The 7,554-nt window shown below is 41.7% G+C and overlaps 1 protein-coding gene across 1 annotated transcript in view; it reads left to right on the top strand.

Annotated features, from left to right (window-relative positions):
* The window catches only part of ACSL3 (acyl-CoA synthetase long chain family member 3), a 48,580-nt gene that overhangs the window by 12,624 nt on the left and 28,402 nt on the right, over positions 1–7,554 (top strand). The window lies entirely within an intron of this gene.

Genomic DNA, 7,554 nt, shown 5'->3' with positions numbered 1-7,554 from the left:
CCTTTCCTTCAAGGCTCAGGGGTCCAAGATTATCTTCTGTGTCTGTGTTAATTGGTTTCCCTTTTCTTTGTTGAAGAGGGTCTGTGCAATCCTTCTGCCTTCAAAGTCTATTTTGAGCTCCCAAGGGAAGATAGAGGAAGAAAAGGCATGATGATGATTCTGTACTAATTATGCCAGAGATGACATGGCCACCAGCTTCGCCCAGACAGGCCTCTTTGAGGAGTGCAACAAGAGGAACCAAAGGCCAAGAGGCAGAGGCCACTGTGTCTTATGGTTGCCAAGCCTTTCCAGGACCATTGTCCCATCAATTTAAGTTTCAGATGGTTTTTAAAACTAGTAGAGTTAATACCCAAAATGTGTTTCAGTATCAGTGGGTTCTGGCTGTTCCAGCAGTGAATGCTGTCTTCTTCAAAGGAAGAGGAGTGAAATGGCTTGTTCCCAGAACATCTTTAAAATACCTGAAATAGAACCAAGTTGCAAACACCAAAAATAATTTTACAGTGAAACATAGAAAAGGACACAGGACTGGCTCAGACATTTTGAGAGCTAGCTACTGGAGGTTGTCTTAATGTTTTCTCTTATATTTTTATATACATTAGAGAGAGAACATTAAAAAGGATTATGTAATCATAGTGCTTAGGTAAAGAAGATTTCACTGTGACATTTCTTTTAAATTGACCCAAAAAACATAATAGAAATACCCATTTCTGGCCTTTTGAGTTGACTTAACTTTCTTTTCCTAGTCCTTAATTTTTTGTTAATTCTTGCTCCATAGTCAATTTTTTTGCCTTATTTGCATAGATGTGTGATATTTGTATTCTGACTTTTACATTCAGTGGTCAGTCTCTTGCCCCATAAGAGATCAGCAGCAGCAACATCAAAACAACTACTTTCTTATGTTCCTTAACATGGCAGCATGAGAGCTTGTGTCTGGGAAGTTACAGTCTGAGAACATTGATACGTCGCATTGTCACGAGATAAGCAGTGAACCCTTCCCCTGAATAGCCATATGAGGAAACTGCTCAAAGACTACAGATAGTTATTCACAAGACCACACACTAGCCTTTCATTCTCCTGACTCCTAGTCTATGAAAACAGAGCATATTTATGTCACATGTGAGTGAAGGGTGAGAATAAACATTTATGAGGTAGTAGGCGAAGGGCTACCACAGAGGAAGTGTACCTGAAAGAGTTGGTTGATGTCCAGCCATTTCAGGAGGCAGAGTATGATCCAGAACCAATGGTGTTGAAGAAAGAAGTCCATGCAGCACTGAAGGACTTGGTGAAAAACAGTGCTTCTGGAATTGGTGGGATGCCCATCAAGATGTGTCAGCAAATGGATGCAGCACCAAGCAATTTGGAAGACAGTTACCTGCCGGCCAATTGGAAGAGAGCCACATTTCTGCCCAGTCCAAACAAAGGTGATCTAGCAGAATGGAAATCATCGAAGTACATCATTAATCTCACACGCAAGTCAAGTTTTGCTGAAGGTAATTGAAAAATGGTTGCAGCAGTATATTGACAGGGAACTTCAGAAATTCATGCTGGATTCAGAAGAGGGTATGGAGTAAGGGATGTTATTGCTAATGTCAGATGGATCTTGGCTGAAAGCAGAGACTACCAGAAAGATGTTTACCTGTGTTTTATGACTACGCAAAAGTATTTGTGTGATTCATAGCAATTTATGGATAACATTGCAGAGAATGGGAATTCTAGAACATCAGTTTTTCTCAGAAGGAACCTGTACATAGACCAACAGGCAGTTATTTGAAAAGAACAAAGGCATAGTGCATGGTTTAAAATCAGGGATGGTGGGCATCAGGGTTGTATCCTTTTATCATAATTATTCCATATGTAGCTGAGTAAATAATCTGAGAAGCTGGACTGTATGAAGAAGAACACAGCATGGGGATTTGAGTGAGACTCATTAACAACTTGCAATATGCAAGTGACACAACTTTTCTTGCTGAAAGTGAAGATGACTTGAAGCACTTACTGATGAAGATTGCAGTGCTCAGTATGGATTATACCGCAATATAAAGAAAACAAAAATCCTTACAACTGGACTAAGAAGAAAACATCACGATAAATGAAAAAAAGATTGAAGTTCTTAGGTATTTTATTTACTTGGATCCACAACCAACACCCATGGAAGCTGTTGTTGTTGTTTTGCCGTTGAGTCGGCCCCGACTCATAGCGACCCCTCCTTGGGTTTCCGAGGCAGTATCACTACAGAAGTAGGATTGCTTGCCCAACACCCATGGAAGCAGCAGTCAAGAAATCAGCTGTCATATTGCACTGTGCCAAATCTGCTGCAAAAGACCTCTTTAAAGTGTTGAAGAGGAAAGATGTCACTTTGAAGACTAACGTGCACCTAACCCAGGTCATGGTATTTTCAGTTGCCTCATATTTTCAATTTCTCATATGCATGTGGAAGCTGGATGATGAATCAGGGAGACTGGAGAAGAAATCAAGTTTTTGAGTTGTGGTGGTGGCAAATACTGAAAGTACCACGGAGTGCCAGAAGAACGAATAAATCTATTTTTGAAGAAATAAAGCCAGACTACAAGGTGAACAGTTACGTCAGGTAGGTACATACATTCCTTAGAGCGAGCAGCCATGGGAGATCACAGGGGCAGCATTTGCACAGGAGGATAGCTCAGAGGGCAGGAATATGTAGGAAAGGAGGAGGACACAGGGAAAAGGTAACCATAGGGAGTAAGTGGGAAGATGGGAAGAGAGTTGTTACACTATGGGGATTGCAGTCACTGTCATGAAACAAGAAGTGCATGAACTGTTGAATAGAAAATGAATTTGCTCTATAAACTTTCACCCAGATCACAATTTCAAAACAAAAAAAGACAACAAAAACCCCAGCATTTGCCCAAGGATAAAGCTAAGAAGGTAGGAAGGGACTGGACAGGAGGATGAAGGGAAATGGAAAACACAAGGAGGAAGTGGGAAGACTGCTGTTACATTGTAGGATTGCAGTGAATGGCACAATACAAAATGTGTATGAATTGTTGAATGGAAAATGATTTTTCTCTGTACACTTTCCCCCAAATCACAATTTATGTGTGGGTGTGAGCCAGAATATTCCTGGGAAGTGAGAGTGGCCAGACTTTGTCTCACATACATACTTTGGTCACCAGTCCCTGGAAAAGGGGGTCGTACTTGGTAAAGTAGAGGATCAGTGAAAGAAGGGAAGACCCTCAACAAATGGATTGACACAGTGACTGTAACGATGGCCTCAAACACAGGAAAGATTGTGAGGATGGGTCAGGACTCAGTGTTCCTCAGTTGTATAGAGTAGCTGTGAATTGGAGCTGACTTGACGGCACCTTACTACAACAACAACAACAACAACAACAACAGACAAAGGATGTGTGAGAGTGAATGACGATCAGAACAAAAGGGGCCATGGGAGTTAAATAAATTCATGTAAAACCCACTGCTTTTGAGTTGATTTCAACTCATAGCAACCCTGTAAGACAGTAGAACTGCCCCTTAGGGTTTCTAAGGCTGTAAGTCTTTTATAGAAGCGGGCTGCCTCATCCTACCACAGAGTGGTTCATGGTTTGAACTACTGACCTTTTAGTTAGCAGCCGAATGCCTTAACCGTTGTGCCACCAGAGCCTCTTAATACATTCTTAGGGATATGTGTTATTATGTCTTAACAGGTGTTTTTTAAGATGAGGCTGCTAGAGATGACAGAGATCCAATGACTTCAAGTCCCAGAGTGAACTGAAGCTCTGTTTAAGTCAGTTGTCCACCCCACACACTGACAGATAAATGCTGAGTCCCTTCTTTGTGCCAGACATGGTTCTAGACACTAGGAAGACTTTATAACCAAGGTTATTCTCATGGATAACCAAGGTTATTCTCATGGAACTTATGCTTTTATGAAATAGTTATATCCTAAAAAGCTAAATGTGGGAGGAAGAAAGACAGTAAACAAACAGCAGGTTAACAGATACAGTAAGTTTTATGAAGAAATAAAGCAAAGAGAAGGTTAGAGGAAGCCTCCCTGAGTAGGTTCTGGTTAAGCTGAGGCCTGAATGACAGGAGGAGGCAACTTGGCAAAGATCTGGGTGAAGAGGCTCCTAGACAGTAGGACAGGAATGTGCCCAGCCAGGTGAGGCACCAAGGGCACTGAATTTAAGAAGGCATTTAGACCCTGAGAGTGAGTGAGAGAGTACCTCCTCCCGCCCTGGGCCTGTCTGCTTAAAGAACAGAAAGGATGAAGTTGTCCTTGGAGGAATTGAGTCAGGGGAAGAAAGTTTGACTGACGCAGGCACAGAGACAGGTACAATCTAGGGCCCCTAGGGCTTTGTAGGCCAGGCTAACGTGTTTGACTCCATTCCAAGCGGGCCAACTTTGCAGAGTGTTAAGCACTGTTGGCGTTTCCTTTTAAATCACTCAGTGGTATAAGAAGAATGTGTCAAAGGGTGAGAGGAGTGGAGAAGGCTGACCAGTTATGCATTAGTTCAGGGGACAGATGAACTAGGGTGATAGAAGTGGAGGTGGAAGCAAATGGCTACATCTGGGGTTTAGTTTGTGTAAAAAGTTGCTAGACCTTGTTGGTAGATTGAGAAATGAGTGGTGAAGATAACCATACTAGAGAATAACTTGAGCTGTTTTGAGGATGGTGGTTCACCTTTTACTTTCTGAATGGCCACGGGAGGGAGGGTGCACTGAAGACTGTTTTGTTTTAGAATGTGCTAAGTTTATGTTTTTATTAGACTTCTCAGTTACATGTTGTTGTTGTTTGTTGTTATATGCCATGGAGTCAGACCGGACTCATAGCGACCCCTCCTTGGGTTTCTGACAGTATCATTACAGAAGTAGATTGCCCCATCTTCCTTCCAAGGAGTGGCTGGTGGGTGTGAACAGCCTTCTGGTTAGCAGACAAGTGCCTTAGGCACTAAGCTACCACAAGAAATGGTTGAGTTTAATTGTGGGTTGGGATTTGCATTGGGACAAAGTTGGGATTAGAAACACCCTCCCCCCCAGGTCAGATAAGATTACTGGGTAGATAAATTCTTCCAGATGTAATCTTTATGGGGAAGGTAATCACCAAAAATCTAGTGGTTAAAGAACTGAATAAAGAAATCTAGATTTTTGAGTTAAACTCGTGGTTTGATTGCTTTGCCACCTGTGGCGCTATCACGTGAGTTTACTGCATATTTGGATTATACATCTAAGGCCTTGTAAGAGCACACATGTGCTTTGAGATGTATAGTGTCATCATTTAGATTCTAGAATTTAGAAGGTAGCTCATGCTTCTCTTTGGAGCGTAAATTTCTTAATAATTGTAATCCAGTTCTTGCATGTTTTGGCCAGATTCTCATCTGTCTTTTCACCCTCACAGAGCTCCTTTTGAAGTCATTGGAGCTCCCTGTGCTGAGCATTTCGTGGGGGTGCAGAGCAAGGTGAGAGTTTGATACTAGCGCTAAGTATCATCTTCAACACAGTTGCTTTACCCACCGAAAGAAGAGTTTATTTAAGTCCATTATGGACAATGACACTAGAGGGCAGCATTTATCCTTTCTCTGTTTTTATCTGTCCTCCAACCTCTTCTTATTTCTAGAAGTCTTTTAAATACTGTCTGAAAATGAATATGGTCAGATGGTTTTAAGGTGTGTGAGATATGACAGCCATATTTGGCAACTCTGTAATACTTTCACAGTGACGGTTGTTTGTCTAGTTTGTATGAAATCCGGCACTTATGGTCTAATCTAAGTTGGAAGAAAGCCCTAAGGACAAAGAAGTTTTAAAAGGGCATTATGACTAAAGCAGGCAGACCTGGTGGCACAGTGGTTAAGTGCTCGGCTGCTAACCAGAAGATCAGCATTTCCAGACCAGCTTCTCTGTGAGAGAAACATGTGATGGACTACTTCGGTAAAGATTGAAACAGAAAACCAAACCCACTGCCCTTGAGTCGATTCCAACTCAGAGTGACCCTAGAGGGCCAAGCAGAACTGCCTCAGGGTCTTCAAGGTTGTAAATCTTTACAGAAGCGGAGTGCCTCATCTTTCTCCTGGGAAGCAGCTGGTGGGTTTGAACCACCATCGTTTTGGTTAGCACCTGAATGCTTTAACCATTGCACCACCAGAACCTCTTTCCCTAAAGATTATAGCCTTGGAAACTGCAGGGAGCAGATCCACTCTGTCCAACAGGGTCATTCATTATGAGTTGGAATTGCAGTATCAGGTGGCAGTGGGTGAGTTGGATGGCAGTGGGTGGTGGGGGTGATGACTAATACAAATTTAATGTTACCTGAGCTGCTGATAAACACAAAATATTGAAAGATTGAGGGTAGCAGTGAGCATTTAGGTCTTCAGTGGATGGACTTTGATGAACAATGTCGTTTGTCTTAGTACTGTTGGGTTGAGTAAAGGGAAGACTTGTTTACTTTGCTTATCCAGAACTAGAGATAATTCTGATTGAATAATCATATTTTTCTTAACTTAGATAGGGCTAGTTTCTGGATCATATTGTACCACTTGATACTGAAATTAGGAATTTGTAAGTCAAGAGAAAGTAAAATTTTGTTATCAGTAATACATATTACTAGATTAAATTGACAACTATATTACTTAACTAACTGGAATCTGTAAATAAATATTAGTATGTGACCACTTGTCTAGGGAGCTCTGGTAGTATGGTGGCTAAGGCACTTGACTGCTAACCAGAAGGCTGCTGGTTCAAACCCACCAGCCACTCCTTGGAAGGAAGACTGGGTAATGTACTTTCATAGCGATACTGCCTTGGAAACCCAAGGAGTCGTCGCTATGAGCAGGTCCAACTCAACAGCACATAACACCACCAACAACAACATTTGGCCAAGAAGTTGACCTTTCCATCAAATCCTGAATTTTTTTTTTTTTTTTTTTTAAAGACAAAATGAAAAGCAAGCCCTTCCCACAAAAAATTTAAAATACAAGATTTGAGTTGTCATGGAACCTGTCACAAAACAGTTGATTTCTTTTTCTTTTTACATTAAAATTTTTTTTTTAAATTGTGATTTGGGTGAAAGTTTATAGAGCAAATTCATTTTCCATATGGCAGTTTATGCACATTTTGTCTCATGACATTGACTACAATTCCCCACGATATAACAGCTCTCTTCCTACTTCCTCCCAGTAGTTAACCTCTTCGCTGTGTCCTTCCCTCCCCATGTACTCCCACCCCCCAGGCTGTCTCCCTGTGCAAACCCTGGCCTTCTGTTCTCCCATGATTGATTGTTCCAAATAGTGTATCTATCTGATGAAATGTTCAGTCTATGTGCCTGTCTGTTATCTCACTGGAAGCCACAGGAGTGAGTTCAGTTCCAGACCTGAAGGGCAGCTAGGGGCCATAATCTGAGGGGGCTCACCAGGCTCTATCAGACCAGCAACGCTTTTTTTTTTATGATTTTTGAGCTTTGTTCCACATTGTTCTCCCACTCTATCCAGGCTCTCCCAGTGGTTAACAGTGGTAGCCGGGCACCATCTAGTTCTTCTGGGAGGACCACCTCTATACTTTTTTTTTTTGCTTCTCTTTTTTTTTTTT

This window comes from Orycteropus afer, unplaced genomic scaffold (genome assembly GCF_000298275.1).
Source record: "Orycteropus afer afer isolate SDZICR_OR568_19922 unplaced genomic scaffold, OryAfe1.0 scaffold00002, whole genome shotgun sequence".
Taxonomy (NCBI): Eukaryota; Metazoa; Chordata; class Mammalia; order Tubulidentata; family Orycteropodidae; genus Orycteropus; species Orycteropus afer.
This window is presented reverse-complemented; position numbering and strand designations above follow the sequence as displayed.